We start from the raw sequence: 19,578 nt of genomic DNA, 5'->3' as shown, positions 1-19,578 counted from the left end.
TATAAAAAAAAATATCTAAATATTATATCTAAAATGGTCCGACCCACATGAAATCGAGTTGACGATAATGCAGCCCGCGAACCAACCCGAGTCTGACACCCCTGATGTAGACGGATTGATGATATTTTTTGTGGTCCCAGTTGACACTATTTGTGAATTTGGCAGTTCTTCAGCATATGCCGTTTTTTTTAATCATCCTCACCAATTAGCCATGACATAACTGAGGGAGGAACACGCAGCAGAGGCTTGAATGGTGTTGTTCCGTAGTAGTCTGTTTTCCTGTTGGGCCTACGGTTTGTTTTGGTTGGGCGTAGTAGCATGAGCTCACTGGGGCACTTGACAGTTTGCAATGCTTTGCAGAGATATACACGCGGGGCGTGTTGGGGCAGCCCAAGTTCATGTTCAAATTCAAAACACATCCCTTGACAATGCTAGCAAGAGACTGCATAAAAACCCTCTTTCAGAAAAAAGAAGAAAAAATCAAATGTTCTTTTTTGCGGCGAGTGTGTGCGCACACGTGTGTTTCTCTCCAGCTGTGCGTGCTCGCTGACATGAGAGCGGAAATTCAGTTTCTTCAAAAATTGGTTCAGACTGCTTACATCATAGATAATACAGTCTAATGGCCAGACATACGTGCTTCGGAGAATTGGAGGAACCGCCTCAAAGAAAAGTCATACATTGAGTTGACTGGTTACGTGACTAAAGCTAATCTGCATTTTTTTTTAAGATTATAGTTTTTGGATGTCATCAAAGTTTTGATGGAAAACGAAATTTAAAAAAAAAAAACGTCAACAACCTTAGTTTTTAGTTTGAACTAACTATTATAGGTAAATTCATCCATTGTTTTATTCATTCATTTTATCCTTACAATGGTCGCAGGGGTGCTGGAGCCTATCCCAACCAATAATAGACAGTAGGTAGGTTATTCCCCTCATTTAGGGGTGACAGACTCGGGTTGGTTTGCGGACCGCGTTAATGTCAACTCGATTTCATGTGGGCCGGACCATATTAGATATAATATTTAGATTAATTTTTATAAATGGATTAAAAGAACTGGATTAAAAGCCCTGACTATTCAGTTTTTTAAAACAATGTTTATTTTAGCTTTTTTAAATATATTTTTAGATTTTACAAAATGATTTTTGAACTAAAAACACAGAAAAAAATGATTTAAAAAATTACAATTATTGATTTAAAAGGGGGAAAATCGGGAAATTCAATATACATCTATACTCTTCATTTTAATTTGATCCTAAAACAGAAAGTCGGCAATCATCATTTACTTTCCCGGGCCACACAAAATGATGCGACGGGCCAGATTTGGCCCCCGGGCTGCCACTTTGACACATGTGCCCTAATTGGTTGCAATTCTATAGTCTGATATCAAACTACTACTTCTAAAACATAAGCAAAACTCAACAATGTTTACTTTATTTGGGATTTTATTTTATTATCTTGTCATTTGAGTTCGAATGGGGTGATTGATTGGCAACGTAATCGAGAACTTTGTATATCTTTTGTGTTTCCGAAAACCCTTCGTGTGGTTTTGAGTAGAGACAATGTATCGCCATTAAGCACACACTTTTGATTGCGCAGTTTCCCACAAAACATGATTTCCCCTGCTTTTTTAACATATTATAATCTTCTTAACGGAAAAACATGCATGCATACTGTAAGTGGAACTTGGTGTATTTATTTATCGCTGCTGCCTTTAATTACCATTGCTTGGCCTCCGATCGTTATGCTTTAGTGAGCCTCATTGTTGTCTTATTTTAAATGAATGTGTGAAAAATAGCCACGGTAAGACACCGCAGCAAGCGAAGTTGATGTTAATGCGTGTAATATCAGGATTGTAGCAGAGATGTGTCAACTTTGACGGCAATGTGTAGATTCACAGTGAGAGAAAGCTTTCGCTTAGGCCATGGTTTTTCTCCCCTCTTTGGGAGAGACCAACCATCATCAGCAGGAGCGTCCTTCTCCAACTCAAAGTAGCCTTCCTATTTAAGGCTACAAGGCTCAGGTTTGGTCTAGTCAGGAGTTCACGGTGTCAAATGTGGCTGTGCGGACAGGCTTTTCAAAGAGAAGATGTCTTCATGGGGGATCGTCACGGTGGTGTTTTCCCCATTCAATGTGCAGTATTTCTATACAGTCCTACTTTTCAGGCTCATAGAAAGCGCATTCAAAGGGCTTTAGAAGTGGATTTAGAAGCGAATAAACACAGTATCATAGATAGCATACTGTATGTTGGATTTCCTTCTCCTTCTGTTAATGCCTGTAAAGAATAATATCATCAAACGATTGTGGAAAAAAAATGGAAATGGCATTGCCCAGTCGCGTTTCCATGGCAACGCTTGGTTGTTCTACTGCTGCTGTTGTTTTCCCTATAGGGTCGACCGTCTGCTTAGCAGTTTGGTAATGCTATAGAATAAAAAGTAGCAGACTCTGAAGGCTGGCAAGTGGTGTGGAGAATATATTTATTGAAGGATATGCTTGTACGCAAAGATTTAAGTGCAGAAATGCGTAGAAATGAAGCCGTGTGATTATTCTGATTATTGGGTGGCGGCGGTTGAGTGGGTCCGGCGTACTCACACTTTAGTAAAATATGGTTTTATGATGGAAAGCAGCTGCTGTTTGTAGTTAAATAAAATCTCTCTACTCAAAACACTTAAAAAATATCCAAACGGTGTTGCTAAAATTCAGCATCAAGCTGCCAAATCTTAAATAGCAGTTTACATGAAAAAAAATTCCACCTTGACATAACATGGACAAAAGCAAACAGTGCCTGGTAAATAATTGTAAACTATCCATCCATTTTCAACATACTTGGACATTTATGTGTGCACTTTATGGTCAAGCTTTAAGTGTCATTGTACTAGTATACTAATGACAATATTAAAAAAATACATGGTTCACGTATCACTGCTGGTTAGGTTAGGTTAGGTTATGTTAGGTTAGAACTTTATTTCATCCCTTATTCGGGAAATTTCTTGGTTGCAGTAGCAAGACAGACACAAGACACACAAGACATTGTAGACCTAGTTAAAAAACTAGAGCCACACACAGAAAGTCCACAAGGCTGAGGTTACCGCACAGTCTCTCAGTAGTCTGCAGGTTTTAAAAATCATCTTCCTTGCCTAGATCCTCCTAAACTGTCCAATCAGCAGCAGCGGAGAGGCCGGTGGGGGACACTAGTCACTATATTGGGCATTACTTAATGCCAGCTCGGGTCGCAAAGTATTTGTTTTGGTAGTTCGTAAAAGAGGGAACTTGATATTGTAAACATCGCGTTGATGAAAATAGACATCCAATCCACTTTAAATGGGAGGAGCTTCCAAGTACGTACAACAAATTACAACACTAATACTACAACTGAATATCAAACCAGGGCTGCAAAATATTTCCCCTCCTGGAAAAAAATGCATGAAAATGTTAATGTCATTCCCATTTTATCAATATCCGCGTAAAACCATTCACACATTTCATTTCCCGGTTATTTCTGTTTTACTCACTGATCGATGAAATCTAACACGTCTCTTTCTCGCACCTCTAAAAGTCTTAATATGCCCGTCTACTATATTTAAACCGATAGTCGCCGTATTCCTTTGTAATATGAGTTTCAAGGGAACGTGACTCAGTGGAGCTATAATGAGCCATTTCCACACGTCGCCTCGTGTACTCGCATCAGCAAATTGCAGGTCACGAAAGCGCAGCTTGTCATTGATACGCGCTCCAAAGCGTCCAATAGATTTAACAGTCAAAGGTTATCCACATATCTGTCGGATAAAAAGATGAGCACATCTTGTGAATAATGCTGAAACAAGAGTTGCATTCATCGACTGAGCAGGATTTCCCGACGCTCTCATTAGGCTTAATTGTCGATGGGATCGTTGTCAGACGTGGTCCATGTTCAAAGACGTTTTTGTACGTCTTCTACTCCGCTGTGGTCTTTGATGTCAGATTTTTGAGCTCCCAAAAGCCTTTGGGCTTGATTTATGTTGACAAATCTGGCGTTTGAACGCTGCATGGTCACTTGTAGATAATCTTGCAATGGGTTATTGAAATGTGTTTCAACAGATAACAATTCTCTCTTGGTGTTATGTTGATATAAAAGCCAAACAACCTGAAGAAGAAAAGAAAAATAATCTTTCACATTTCTGGCCTGAACTCTATTCATGAACTTTCCAAGGTTAAATCAGATAGTTTTAAACCACAGTTATGGTATAATCTCATAGTGCATCTATAATACAGAAAATTAGCACACCTCCACTGTATTTTTTTTAGCATATTCATTGTGATCTTTCAATCACCGTATATGAACAATGCAATCCGCCACATAATTATGCGCTACTGCTAATCTGAAATTCACATTTTTCCATTTTCTAGGTTCAAGGTTTAATTTGCAAAACTCACCACAAACCTTACATTCACATCAAATACTAATGTATCCACAAAAGCCTTAGCTTTGGCATTGTTTTTACTTGTTCACAGTAAAAATGGTTAACCTTTTCTAGTTTTTCCTTTTTAAAAAAAAACTAATTATAGTACTAAATGCCCATTTTTTCCCCTTAAATAAGTCTGCAAGCATCGCACAAAGAATTTCTTCAATTTTAAACATGGAAATCTTTAGTTTTTTGGATTGGATTGGATAACTTTATTCATCCTGTATTCGGGAAATTTCATTGTCACAGTAGCAAGAGGGTGAGGATGCAGAAATAGGAAACGCATTTTAGACATAAATAGATAGGTAATATGTAAGTTCATAAATAAATAAATACGTGAATAAATATATAAATAAATAAGCATGTTGCTGAAATATATATATGTATGTGTATATATATACATACACATACATATATAAGCACATATATATATACATACACATACATATATATATATATATATACATACACATATATATATATATATATATATATATATATATATATATATATATATACGTATATATACATACACATACATATATAAGCACATATATATACATACACATACATATATATATATATATATATATATATATATATATATATATATATATATATATATATACACACACACATAGATGTACATGCATGCATACGGTAGGTCTTAACACTCAGCCATTTGTTTTGTTAAAGAGCCTGACAGCTGATGGGAGGAAGGATCTGCGGAAGCGCTCCTTCCTGCAATGAGGGTGCAGCAGACATTTTTGACTTTTTTTTTTTTTACATTCAGCATAAGATATTTGACACTTCAACCCCTAATGGTCCCCCGGATGAAACATCACCGTCTTTACGAGAGGGTTAAAAAAAATTACGTAGCGGGTTATGTTGACAGTGACACATCAGGAAGTGAAGTATGGCATAAAGAACAGGATATGAGGTGTCACTGCTAAATGACTTTGTTCATTAGTCAGAACCGATGTCACACGTATGCATCATGTCCCTTGACTATTCAATTTAGCGATTGAGATGCCCCCAGCAGGATTGGACGCCTCCGATTGCCCCTTTTTTCTCGACAGAGAACTGTTTGTTCTCCCTGCCGGCCTCTTCACATCAATGATTGATGGCTGCCATCATCTTTGTACTTGCCTCATCTTTCACCCGCAGCTCACCTCCCAGAGACTTTGTCAGTCTCAGGTTTTTGTCAGCGGCTCATGAATGTGTGATTTAACCACTTCCTATTGTCAATTTGTCTTCAAAAAAGAAGAATGATGTACTGTTGATCCCGACAGTATCCATCTTTCATTTTTATTGGTGATGTGGAGCCCATCTCTGTAACTTTCAGTAATTAGTGAAAATGATGGACCGCTTGCCAATTGCAATTGTAGCGCACTTATTAATACATTACTTTTCACACTCAAATCCACAACTATGTAATTTTTGGACTCATGTTTTAGGAATACTCAGTGACGGCGTACTCTGATTTTCGTACACCATCTTTCTGTGAGGACTTTAGAAATTGTGTTTAAATGTTCTTTTAGCAAGAAACACGAAGTCACTTCATTGACTTTCATGGCCCACAAAAATGGACGTTTTGAGCCTACTGTGCTCTATTTGTTTTTTTTATAGGTGTGATGTTGTGTGTTTTCGTCACAATGTTTGACTAGTGCCTCATCCATAGTCTAGTTGCAAGAATTTGTCGCTAAGCTAGTGGGTAGGAATTTTTGCCTTTTATTTATAGTTTTGGCAGAGGTCTATGCGACAATAGTCATTTTTCTTCTTTATAGGGGGACACGTTTGTCCACACGTTACCATGGTTTCCTCATATAAGAGCGGGTGATTATTTCATCTGTATGGCCGGCCCTCGGTTCGCTGGCATTTTGAGCAACGGGCAACTAAAAAGGCTAAAGCGGAGGCTGTAATTCCATGTTGTCACAGCCTTTTGTGCAGCGGCCGAGTCTATTCTCTACGCTTCTTGTGTCGTGTGTTCACGCAAGGACGTTTCTATTAGGTTGCTCCCGAACCTGGGAGAAAACATTTCCTTACAGGCGCATCGGCATCTCTTTAGTGAAGGGATGCTGAAAAGCATTCCCGTCCAATCCTATAATGTTGGGGCTTTTCCCGGTCACTTTTTGTGGATTTTGGGGTATTTCAGGCCCACTTTAGGTTGACATTGGTTCACGTCCTGTTAATTTTAAGGTTTTTTTTTTCTTGGTCATTTTCAGTTGATGTTATATCACTTCCTCTTGTTATTGGGTCGCATCTTAGTGATGTTGAGGTCATTTACTGTTGACGTTGGGGTATTTCCTGGTTAATTCCTGTTCATTTTAGGGCTTTTCAGGATCACTTTTTGTTGATATCGGGTCACTTACAGTTGTTATTGGACCTCTTCCTATTGATGTTAGGACACTCCCACTTTCTGTTAATTTTGGGGGCATTTTAAGGTTACTTCCTATCGACATTAGGTCACATACAGTTTATTTAACAGCATTTTAGTATCCTTCCTGATACCAGTTCACTTCCTGTTAATTTTAGGCTATTTTGGGCTACTACCTGTTGGTATCGTAGCAATCATAGTATGCACAATTAGACTTAACTTTTTTTTTGCATTAGTCATTATACAAAAAAAATCTTTCTTTCATGGCCACTGAGATTTTAACATACATATATTATGTGTTGATACCATTTCACTTCCTGTTAATTTTAGGCTATTTTGGGCTACTACCTGTTGGTATCGTAGCAATCATAGTATGCACAATTAGACTGTGAACTACTTTTTGTTTTTTTGCATTAGTCATGATCCAAAAAAAAAAAAAAATCTTTCGTGGCCACTGAAATTTAAATATATATATATATATATATATATATATATATATATATATATATATATATATATATATATATATATATATATATATATATATATATATATATATATAATGTTTTTAAATACAGATGGCACAGGACATCAGGTGAAATAAACACATTTATGATTGCAGCTGTGCCTGCAGGGAAATAACAGTAAAGGAGAACATTGCTGGAGCAGTGGGGTTTTGTTTTATTATTGATGAAAAAATATGGAAAATGATGTGTAGGTGTGTAAAAATTGAACCCCAAACACCCGTGTCTTTCCTGCATCTCCTCCTATATGCAGCCTGCACCTCCCCGAAGGGAGGACGAGCAGTGCGTGGCCTGAATGTAAAGTGTCATTAATGATGCCATGTGCTCCTTTGTGCAACCTCATTTGGCCTATATTGTAGTCATACAAATACAGAAGCTGAATTAGGAGAAAAAAACCCTGCTTTTACAAGAATGCTATATGATAATTATCTTTTTTGATGGTGTTTGTTTTTATTATTCCAGCCTTTAAAAAAACGCAGTCAAAGTTTGACAACTGTAGTTGTAATTCATAATATATCATTACTTGTAAAAAAAAAAAAATCAGTTTTTCTTTTTTTTTGACTACATCTTTTGTATCGTAATTGTTGCAGTGCAATTCAGCCTGATGCTGTGGCCAGTGAATCAGGGTAAATAACACCCCACCCATTGGGTAGTAAGTCAAGCGATGATGCACGCAGCATGCCACGAGCCAGAATTTTCTCTCGATTTAGCCCGCAGCACATTGACTTCATCAACATGAGACTCCTAAAAAAGGCTGACATCATGGACAATCGATCCAATGCATTAATAATAATCCGCAGTTCGACCCACGCCAAATCCTCGCTATTTGTTGGGATACACAATTGCAGATGGTGTAACCTCAATGGCGAATAACTCGAAAGCCAAGTACAATTTTGACTTCAAAACATCCTTATGTACAGCATGATGAGGATAACCACAGCACCAGAAATGAATATTGTGACATGTGATTGGGTCTGATCCCACTGTGCGACATCCATCCACCCACTAATTCTGCGAATGGCTTATCCTTATTAGAATTGTGGGTGTGCAGGAGCCTATCCCAGAACTGGTTGCCATCCAATTGCAGAGTACAAATGGACAAACAACAGTTCACACTCCCTTATTAAACACATACTTAGAGTTTAGCATCTTCGATCAGTCTGCCGTGTTTGTTTTTGGGACGTTCAAGGAAAACTAAGTACCCGCCAAAAAAACACGCAGGTACTAGAAGGCCATGAAAAATCCACACAAGATCGATAATAAAGGATATCGATAAAGTTCAGTACTCGTTTCAAAACTTCCATGCACAAAAACGGGTCTCAAACCTGTGCGCCAAAACCACTCGCAGCCCACAGGAAAATATTTAGTGGCCCCCATTGCAATTGTAGTATTAGTGTTGACTGCAGTATTGTGCAATGGGCAGTGGGGAAAATATAAATAATTTTATTACAATCAATGAATTGATGGAAAGATCATATAAAATTATCACTTAAAAAAATCACATTGTAATAAATTTATATATATATATATATATATATATATATATATATATATATATATATATATATATATATATACACCTATTTATTTATGTCTATAATGTATTTTCCTGTGTCTGTATTCTCGCCCTCTTGCTACTGTGACAGGGAAATTTCCCAAATACGGGATGAATAACGTTATCTAATCTAATTGTAAGAATTTGTACCTTATCTTAATAACGTTAAAACGTTAACTTGGAACATTGTCTATAGTGCTAAAAAAATAAAAGTATTGGCACTTTTTTTTTGTACCTGGAACAATTGAATTAGTTTTCCATTGTTTGGCGCTGCCTCCCCTTGAGATCCCACTTACTGTAAAGCAAGAGCATCCGGTCCATCCCTGCCGCAATGGCGTCAATGGACTTCTGCCAGTGCATGACAAGTCTTATTGCTTCTTGGGAGTTTAATGCCTCTAACATTTAACTAGTCCCAAAGTGGCTTCGCTGACATTTGCTCTTCCTCCACACACTTGAAATACAAGCAACCGCAGGACTGTAGTTTTCCCACGTCTTTCAATTTGAGGTCAAAAAGTCAGGTTAGGCAGGAAAGGCTGTCTTAATCCTAAAACCCTAATAACAATATGAATATTCCATACACGTGGAAATCAATCAAGCGCCACACATGACGGTTCAACACCCAATTGCCCAACTTTTGGCTAACTTGACTTTGGAGGATTCTGCTGCAAACCAAATCTAGTCTGGTGGGATTTCCCTTGTCTGCGAATGTAGCCCCCAGCAAGCAAACACCTTCCATCAGCGTTTTGCTCATTTCCCTTATGTGCCCGGCATATAATCGCTCTCGTGGATGACTGGCTGCAGAGCTGATTAATCGGCTGGCTGGACACACTTTTCAGGCGGGGAACAGCGCCACGATTGTGTGACAGGCCGGCGGATTTGCGGAAGCGTCTGACTGATCCAGGTGGCCCACTGTCGGCTGCGCTGGCTGCTTGACACGCTCATCCGTTTGCTGTCACCCGACCGAAAAGACTGGATGGATTGTAGACCTTCGCTTGTTATTGGACTAGGAAGAAATTATTCTCTGCTGTCGCTTCTGCGCCTTTTCGGCTTGTGCAATTAATACTCAGGTGCAATTTGTCGGAAAAATACTGTAATTAACAGGGTTTTTTGGGTGTGTTTGTGAGGCAGTGGGTTTTCTGTCGTCATGGGCAATACTTGAGCTAATTGCCTTTAGACTAGGGGTGTCAATCTCTGTGAGGTTGGCGGGCCACATTCATGCCAATTAGGTCTTGTGTGGGCCGGACAAGTGTATTTTTGTCCGGAATGTTGACTTACTTGCTGCCATTGATGGTGCGAGACGTCCATTTTGTTTTAGGTTAGGTTACGTTAGAACTTTATTTCATCCCGTATTTGGGAAATGTATTGGTTGCAGTAGCAGGACAGACACAAGACGTGGTAGATCTAGGTAAACACTGTCAATACAAATGAAAGATGAGCATACGCAGTCAGTTTAAGTAAATTGGACATCTATGAGTTCATTTTGTGTCACTATTATTTTTCCACTTCCATTTTAGGGTACCTCAGGTCACGTTTGGTAAATTTTGGATAATTTCCGACTGATTTTGCGGGACTTTCCAGGATGCTTCTTGATCGTTTGTTGGGTCCTGCTGATTTGGGGTAATTTCCAGGTGACCTCTTGTTGGTTTGGCGACATTTTAAGTTTCCTTATTTAGTCATTGGCTGCCATTGTAGGCGCTGGTTCGATGGCAGGGGGCAAATGAACGAATGTGATTGCGAATAGGAAATTGAATAAAAGTGCAATTGATCACACAACTCAAACTTCTGGTTTTGCAGTCCCTTTGTCAAAAAATGAAAGCATTTAATTCTCTACGTACAGTATGAATGAGCTACAAAGTGCAACCCTGCGGCCCGGATCGGACCACCTAGCAGGCCACCTCAGGCTCGCAGGCCACACTTTTGACACCCAGACATTCACGAGTGAGCCAAAATCCCTTATAAGGTATGGGTCACGTCTTTGGAATTGAGGATCATTCCGTCAATCTTGTTTTCAAAACTGACGGGAGAGCGTGAAACGGGTTAGGACGATAAAGATCATCATATTCCAGTGTTTTTTCTTTTTTTCTTTAACAGTATCTCCTTAAGTTACGCCAGTGATTTTGTCTGTCAAGGCCAATGTCAACAAAACAAAATGTCCCGCACGTGACCTCGACCACAGTCAAGGATCTCTGCGAGACAAGTCCTTATTTGTCCCTGCTCTGACAACTCAGAGTCTCCCTGTCTTTAAACTAAGGATGATTATCTAGTTAAGACCAAATGATCCTTGAACCATTTCAACTAAATCAAGCATGGGAAAAAAAAATCCACCAACCAAAGACACTATACATTTGTTTCTAAGAAGAAATCTTGAAGGTAGAGATGCCACTCCATTAAATCACACCATGAAGGTGCAGTAAGTTTTTTTCGCTCGACTTTTATCAACTTAATGTCCTCTTCTGCTCTTAAACGTGCAACTGGATCTTGATAAATTACACCGAACAATATGCTTTTTAAGTAGCCTGATGACATGTCACTTTTCAAAGGTTTAGCAAAGTACAGTGGTACCCCGACATACGAGCATTTCGAGATACGAGTAAAATTTCGAGCAAATAATTATCTCTAGATACGAGAAAAAATTCGAGCAAATAATTATCTCTAGATACGAGAAAAAATTCGAGCTACGAGAAAGCCAGGTGGCCAAGACATGAGAGGCTGTTTATCATTGTAGCGCACTGTCTTTTTTGCCCCAATCTCTTTCGTGTATAACAGATATCTACGAGCACTGGGCGGAGCGTTGCGTTTTTTTCCGTCACTCAGTGCGAATGGCGGAGCGATCGCTACGAGTATATATTACTTCTCGTTGGCTGCTCATAAGAACATCAGGGGCACTGGCTCGCAACTCTCTCTTTGTAATGTCTCTGCGAGCACTGGGCGGAGCGTTGCATTTTTTCAGTGTTTTTTTCCCCCCTTAGCCTGTTAGCTCCCGTTGGCGGAGTGATCTCTAATACTACAAGACTACTTCTCGTTGACAATTGGTCGTGCGTTATCTTATTGTGAGGACATTTGTGTGCATCATTTGCGGAATATTTTGAAGGGAATACAAACTCAAACAACCCTCGATATTGACTGAAAGTCAGTGTGGAGGCGGGGCAAACAGAGCCAACCCGGCCGAGAGAAATGTATAAAAATGTAAAACTAAATTAGAATTAAGTTTAGTCTAAGGTTAGATTAAACTTATTTTTGAGTGTGTCTGCATTGTAATCCAAGTTTATTTAAATTTGTTTGTTATATTATGATTCACCGGTGCTAAAAGTCCCCCCGCCCCCCTCTATGTCCCTCTCTCTCTCTCTCTACCCTCCGCGAAATCTGTCAAATTTGAGTTCTATTAAACACCTTTTAGTAATATTAAACCACTAGTTATGTGTTACTTTGTTAGGAGATGGCGAATTAGAAGAAATAAAAAAAAATCCAATCCAATATCCTGTTTTTGGTGTTTTTTCAGAGGGTTGGAACAAATTAATTTGTTTTTAGTTCATTTCAATGGAAAACGTTCGTTCGAGTTACGAGAATATCGACATACGAGTTCAGTCCCGGAACATATTAATCTCGTATCTCGAGGTACCACTGTATTGTGTACAGATATTGGCCGTTATGGAGGAACTTGCTAATTCTCAACCTCGCAGACCGGGCCGCTGTGTCATTTTGCGTGGTCACCGAAAGTATATTATTGTTGGTCGGCTTCATGTTCCAGGACAATTTTCTTTGGTCTCTAAATGATTTATCGACTATTAAAGAGTTGTTAATTCAATTGCTAACCATTTAGCTGCCATTAAGGAATGAATCATGGTGGCTTAAGTTGCCAGAAATAATGACGGCACGGTGACCAAGTGGTTAACACGTCCGTCCGCCTCACTCTTTTATGAATCAGGGATGGGCTCCTGGAAAACGGATGTTTTGTCCATGAGCTCTTTGATTGGCTGACAACTCGTCCAACTCAAACCTTGAAACAACACAAAAATGTCCGGAATATCTCGGCCTCCCGTTTAACTTTTTAAGTCAGATTATTGACTTTAACTGTATTTAATAAGTAAGAATTATGTGTGAACTTGACACTAGACTTGTGAGCAGTTTACTGGAGTCAGCAAACAATTAACCTCTCTTGGCTCCATCCAAAGTTGAGAAATATGTCCCAAAGGACCTTGGGGAATTTTGCTATTAACACACTGATCTGTGCATTAACTCAACTCCGCGGGGAGCAATGTCAATGACCAGCTGCTTGCCATAAGTATGTTCACGTCTGCTTAACTTTCTTTTCCAAAGTCTTCCTTCTGAGTCACTTTATAAGACGGATCCGATTTTAATAGATCCGCCCAAAAATGGGATCAGCAAAGACTTCACTTTTAGGGAACAGCATGTTAAAACTTTTCATGCAGAATTTGTTATTTTTATTGCAGTCATATAGGACAGGGTTCTCAAACTTGAGGCTTCCACTTGATATCCAGTTGTAGTAATAGTGTTGTCCAGATTTATTTGGAAAGGGGTATTAGTATAATAAATAAAAATAATTTCAGTGGCCAGGTGGTTGAGTGGTTTGTGCGTCGACCTCATAGTTCTAAGATTGAGGATGCGATCCCAGGTCTGGACCTTCCTGTGCGTAGTTTGCATATTCTCCCTAGGGTTTGTATAGGTTTTGTCCGGGTACTCTGGTTGCCTCTCACATCCCAATAGCATGCATGCTAGGCTAATTGTATGCAAATTTGAATTCTAATGAATGCTTTTATGAATTGGAAGTGACCACAGTGAAAGGGCTCATTAAGCATTAGCAGCATTAGCAGCATAGAACCGTTTGTTTCCTCTATGTCACATGACAAAAGCAGGGGAAATCCTGTTTTGTGGGAAGCTTTGCGCAATCAAAAGTGCTTTGCTTTATGGCGATACATTGTGTCTACTCAAAACCACACGAAGGGTTTTCGGAAACACAAAAGATATACAAAGTTCTCGATTACGTTGCCAATCAATCAGCCCATTCGAACTCAAATGACAAGATAATAAAATAAAATCCCAAATAAAGTAAACATTGTTGAGTTTGGCTTATGTTTTAGAAGTAGTAGTTTGATATCAGACTATAGAATTGCAACCAATTAGGGTACGCACTTGTGTCAAAGTGGCGGCCCGCGGGCCAAATCTGGCCCGCCGCATCATTTTGTGTGGTCCGGGAAAGTAAATGATGTGTGCCAACTTTCTGTTTTATGATGAAATTCAATTGAAGATTGTAGATTATTTCCTGTGTTTCCTCATTTTAAATCAATAATTGCAAACAATTTGTACTAATTTGAATGTCCAAAAATGATCTATCGATTAGCACACGTGTCAAAGTGGCGGCCCGGGGGCCAAATCTGGCCAACCGCATCATGAGTGCCGACTTTCTGTTTTAGGATCAAATTAAAATGAAGAGTATAGATGTATATTGAATTTCCTGTTTTTCCCCCTTTTAAATCAATAATTGTAATTTTTTTAGTCCATTTTTTCCTGTGTTTTTAGTTCAAAAATCTTTTTGTAAAATCTAAAAATATATTTAAAAAAAGCTAAAATAAACATTGTTTTAGATCTATAAAAAAACTGAATATTCAGGGCCTTTAATCCAGTTTTTTTAATCCATTTATAAAAAAAATATATCTAAATATTATATCTAAAATGGTCCGGCCCACATGAAATCGAGTTGACGTTAACGCGGCCCGCGAACCAACCCGAGTCTGACACCCCTGGATTAGCACGATCGAAAAAGCTGTCAATTTATTAATCGATTAATTTTGGCAGCCTAGTTGGAAGACGTAACGGCCCTCCGGATGTAATCGAAACTACCACGTGGCCCGCGGCAAAAAATGAGTTTGACACCCCTTCTCTATGTGATTTTAAATAAATAAATAAATAAACTTTTCATCTTGACTTTTTTGAGGAAAGCGCATGCACCTTTTTCCTAGAAAAGTCCTCCAGCTGCGAGCACACAAGTCATCCTTGTGTCCCCGAAGAGAGAGACAGGCCCAGCTGGCCGTAAGGTTGCCACGGCAACAGAGAACAGTGGTGAAAAGAGCTGATAGGGATGAGTGGCGACACCTTTATGCATGAAGACACTCCCTCTTGAAGGAGAAATGGATAAATATATTTTTAAGACAAATTGAATTTCACTATAAATAGTACTGCTTGGGCGCCCGTCGCCTTAACTGGAAAGGCACAATGTGAAGGAATGAAGCTCGCGGGCGGTCACGTTTGTGTGCGTGCGTGTGTGTGTATGTGCGTGTGTGTGTGTGTGTGTGTGTGTGTGTGTGTGTGTGTGTGTGTGTGTGTGTGTGTGTGTTTTATGATATCCAGTAAAGGATGGCTGGGTCATTTCTTTTATTCCGACGATATTAAATAACAATTCTGCAGCTTATTGAATGTGGTTACACTTGAAATAGTGTGAAATTATTCACAGGGTGGATTGAAAAGAGACTTTCAAATCACTGTTACGCTCCATTTTGAAGGTTAAGATACTATACTTGTTTGTTTTCAGTCCTGGTACATTATTTATTCTAAGTTAAACGGTCAATTCATTTAGGAAAATGTTTCTAAATTCAAGGCAAAAAACACAAAGATGACACTCATGCTTTTGTTAAAACTTCATCATTGGAAAATCTCTTTGCAGTGGAATTCCTGTTTAGCCCTCAAAACAAAACGTTATCTTGTGACAAATGAACTTTACATCATGTCTGTTAATTACCCAGCATTCCTTGTTGACTTTGTAAGCGGCGCCTTCCCAACGCGGCTCTGTTTTGTTATGCCGCGGCTTTACTGGAATCGGGAAGATAAACAGTGACGGCGTGCTGTTTATGTTTTCATTTAAGGTTTTGGCCGCTAGCATATGTGTTCACGTGCTCGTGCCATTTTGAAAAAGGCCGACACGATGATGTTCAGGCTTTGACAATGCCTCCCTCGTGCGCCTCTACTTCCGACTGGCTTGACATAATAAATAGGCACCTGTCAAGTTTGAGACAATGGAACGCTCTAAATTATTAACATCCATTACACCGGCGCCCATTACACCTTCGATTTGTTTAGGCTGCAATTTTTCTGCAAGGAATTGATCGTAAACAGGAAGTCAAGTCCATACAGCATAACCAGTAAGGGCTCTATTTTAAATTAGCTTTACCTGCTAAATGTCCAATCTCTTTTTAAATGGGAATTTGAATGATCACTGCCAGAATATCGCTAAATTAGTCAAATTAATAAATTACTCATTAATCAAATGTGTCAAAAGATTTTAATTGCTATTTCAAAATAACCACCAAATCCACGGGTGTCAAAGTGGCGGCCCGGGGGCCAAATCTGGCCCGCCGCATCATTTTGTGTGGCCCGAGTAAGTAAATCATGAGTGCCAACTTTCTATTTTAGGATCAAATTCAAATGAAGTTTATAGATGTATATTATATTTCCTGATTTTGCCCCTTTTAAATCAATAATTGCAATTTTTATCCATTTTTTTCTTTTGCTGTTCTTAGGTCAAAAAGCATTTTGTAAAATCTAAAAATAAATATATAAAAATATTTTCGGTTTTCCACTTAAATATTGAATATAATTTAAAAAAAATAGTTTCCATTTGAAATGAAAAACAAATGACTTAGATGTTTTACCTTACTAAGAAAAAAAGTTCAAATAAACAGTTTTTTAGATCTATAAAAAACTGAATATTTAGGGATTTTGATCCAGTTCTTATAATCCAATTTAATAAAAAATATCTAAATATTATATCTAAAATGATCCGGCCCACATGAAATCGAGTTGATGTTATTGCGGCCCGTGAACAAACCCGAGTTTGACACCCTTGAACTAATCAAAACTATGGTCTGCGGTCCAACTACGGCCCGCTGCTCGGTTTTTATTGACCCGCAGGAAATAAGAAAAATATCAAATATGAAGATTTTTTTCAGTAGTGTAAATATAACTATCAATATTTTGTAATTTCCTTATACCTTTGGATTACTTTGTTGCTTGTAGCCCTTCACTCATTCACTTCCATTGACAGTTATACAGACATAAAAATCCATTTCACATTGGAAAATTGTTACTGAGTCATCCTATCTCATTGCCATTGACGGCAATAGACGTCCAATCCAATTTGGACTCCATCGATCGCTCTCAGCCCTCCCAATCCAAATAAATTGGACGTCTACCAGCATCAATGGCATTTGATTTTTTTTTTAAGCGGTCCTCGGAGAAAAAAGTTTACACATCCCTGCCATAACGATGACGCATGCACGGTCAGCATTTCTCATGATGGATGACATGAAGACATTAGACAAAATGTATTCATTACTTGAAAGTACATAAGGAGATTCAAAAAAGCTGTGTATTCCTATAGGGAATACTTTCAGCAACCAGTTTGGCTGTGCCTCTCGTGGTTATTGATGCGATTTGAATGCTCATTTTCAATTCTGACTTTGAAGTATGATGCAGGAAGAAAAGGTGGCTGAAGATTTTAATACAGCAATGGATCATGGTGGAAAGAATATTGATACATCACAGCATCAATATGTCTACATAAAGGCAGCTTTGCTTTGCCACATTGATTTCATCTCGGATGAATATTTCAAGGCACCTCATGGTGGCGCTCATCAGAGTAAAGATGTTCTGACAGTCTTATAAAGACAACAGAAATTGGACAGATCGTCTTTTGACATCGTTAAGGGCAAGTTTGGAAAGATAGTCAGCTTTTGATTTTTGTCACCATTTAAAAATGTCATTGAAAGGGCTAATCATCAAACGGAGAAATCATGTTTTAAAACAAAGTTACAGCATTCTCGCTTTATTAGCAGTCTTGAAAACCTTTGCATAAAAAAACCTTTGTAGCCAAAAGTTAAAACCCCAATTAAGTCTTAAGTTAACTCATTCACGATCAAAAGTGTTTGACCATGTTGTTTACGATGTTATATTGCTCTGAAATGAAGAACAAAAAGAGTAGAAATAAATCTAAAAGTCAACAACTAAAACTTTGTATTGTCTTGTAGACATAGAACCCAATATTGTGTAAAAGTGGGATTTAAAAGGCAACATGCTGCAAAATTTAAATGAGAACAAATTAGTGAATTAAGATACAAATGCATACCTGTCAACCTCTGCCGATAACTGCCCTTATAAATGATTATGATTCCCCTTACAACCCCCCAAAAAACCTTACAAACACCGTACGACTCGTCGTACGGTGTTTGTAAGGTTTTTGGGGGTTTGTAAGGGGAATCATAATCATTTATAAGGGCAGTTATCGGCAGAGGTTGACAGGTATGTGCTTCAGATGGCAGCCTGCCTGCCTCCAAATTTGCAGGTTCCAACTTTCAAATCTGGCCTTCTTCCTGCATGGAATTTCCATCTTGTCGCAATCCTCCCCATCCTCACACGAAATCGAAAATGGATCAATGGACGCCAGCCTCTAAAAAGCCTTGGCGAAGATCCGCTCTGGTTATCTCCCCGACGTTAGCTTGAACATCTCCCAACTTGCTCCACATCCCGTCCTTGATGTGAGGCCTGGCGTACAACCGCCATTTAAGTTCAATCGGGCGGGAGAAAAAAAGCCTTCCTTATCTGTGTGTTCCCCGCACGGCCGCCGTCTCGCTCCGGTGTCAAACGGGCAGCGTCTGTACCGATGCGCCGGGATGACCCTGAGCTGTCATTGTTTTACTCTCCACCCCAATTCAACCCACCCCCTCCCCCCTCACACTGTTGCTTTTCAGCCCCACTAACAGGTGAGCGCACAATATCCAATCCTCACTTGCAAAACGTCGCCGCCTTCCTTCCTCAAATGTCCATCACTTCATATTGAGCCTGACGAGAAAGCCATTATGAGCTTTGAAAAGGGCGTTTTTGGCCAATGTCCATCTGCTCGTCACTTCACTCCACTATTAAATGATGAAAAGCTCCTCTTATTTACCGTCTCCTTCTGAATGCTTGTTAATCACAGCTCTGTGCAGGTGCATCATGAGCATGTTTAATCATCCTGCAGAAAATATACAAGGACACACACAAACACACACACACATATATGCACACACACCTTCCCCCACCCTCCTGCAGAACACAAGCGTTCCCCTTCGCCTATGATGTAATGCTAGCAGACCCCTCCTCTGCCGTCTCTCACACACCCTCTCCTTCCCTTTTGCCTCTTTCTATTGGTAGCTCCAGTCTGCATCTGCTGGATCAGCACACACACACACACACAAGCTCACTTTACACACCGGTACGAGGAAGAGGAAGAGGAGGAGGAGGAGGAGGAGGGGGATTCCGTCGCCACCGCAACCTCGGCTCACTCCACCTGACCGCATGGTGAGTCCCTCCTTTTTTTCTTCTTTTTTGACCCGTGACAAGCGGTCGGATGCAAGGATGAAGGATGCTTTGACTTTGTCATAGTTCGTTGTTAATGAAGTAGGCTGAGATGCTGGTAGGGTTACTCGAGATAGCCCAAGTGAGCGGACATGCGGCGCACCGCCTCGTGCGCGCCGTAAAGTCGCACTGACGCTATCTAGGAAGGATGTCGGTCACCTTGTCGGGAGATCACGACAGCTAAAGATTGGCGTAGATGCCATAAGTTCCCCAATGAGGAGTGCGGTGATGGAGTTTTTGTTGTTGTTGCCGTGACTCCCGGTCAGCTGCGCCATGAAG

The 19,578-nt window shown here is 39.4% G+C and overlaps 1 protein-coding gene across 1 annotated transcript in view; it reads left to right on the top strand.

The window, feature by feature from the left end:
- LOC144066788 (semaphorin-4B-like) overlaps positions 1–19,578 on the top strand; it is a 73,250-nt gene that overhangs the window by 1,199 nt on the left and 52,473 nt on the right. The window contains exon 2 of the mRNA XM_077590130.1: positions 19,096–19,242. The gene's annotated coding sequence lies outside the window, so the exon portion shown is untranslated. The remainder of the gene's footprint in view (positions 1–19,095; positions 19,243–19,578) is intronic.

Source organism: Stigmatopora argus, chromosome 2, assembly GCF_051989625.1.
Source record: "Stigmatopora argus isolate UIUO_Sarg chromosome 2, RoL_Sarg_1.0, whole genome shotgun sequence".
NCBI lineage: Eukaryota > Metazoa > Chordata > Actinopteri > Syngnathiformes > Syngnathidae > Stigmatopora > Stigmatopora argus.
This window is presented reverse-complemented; position numbering and strand designations above follow the sequence as displayed.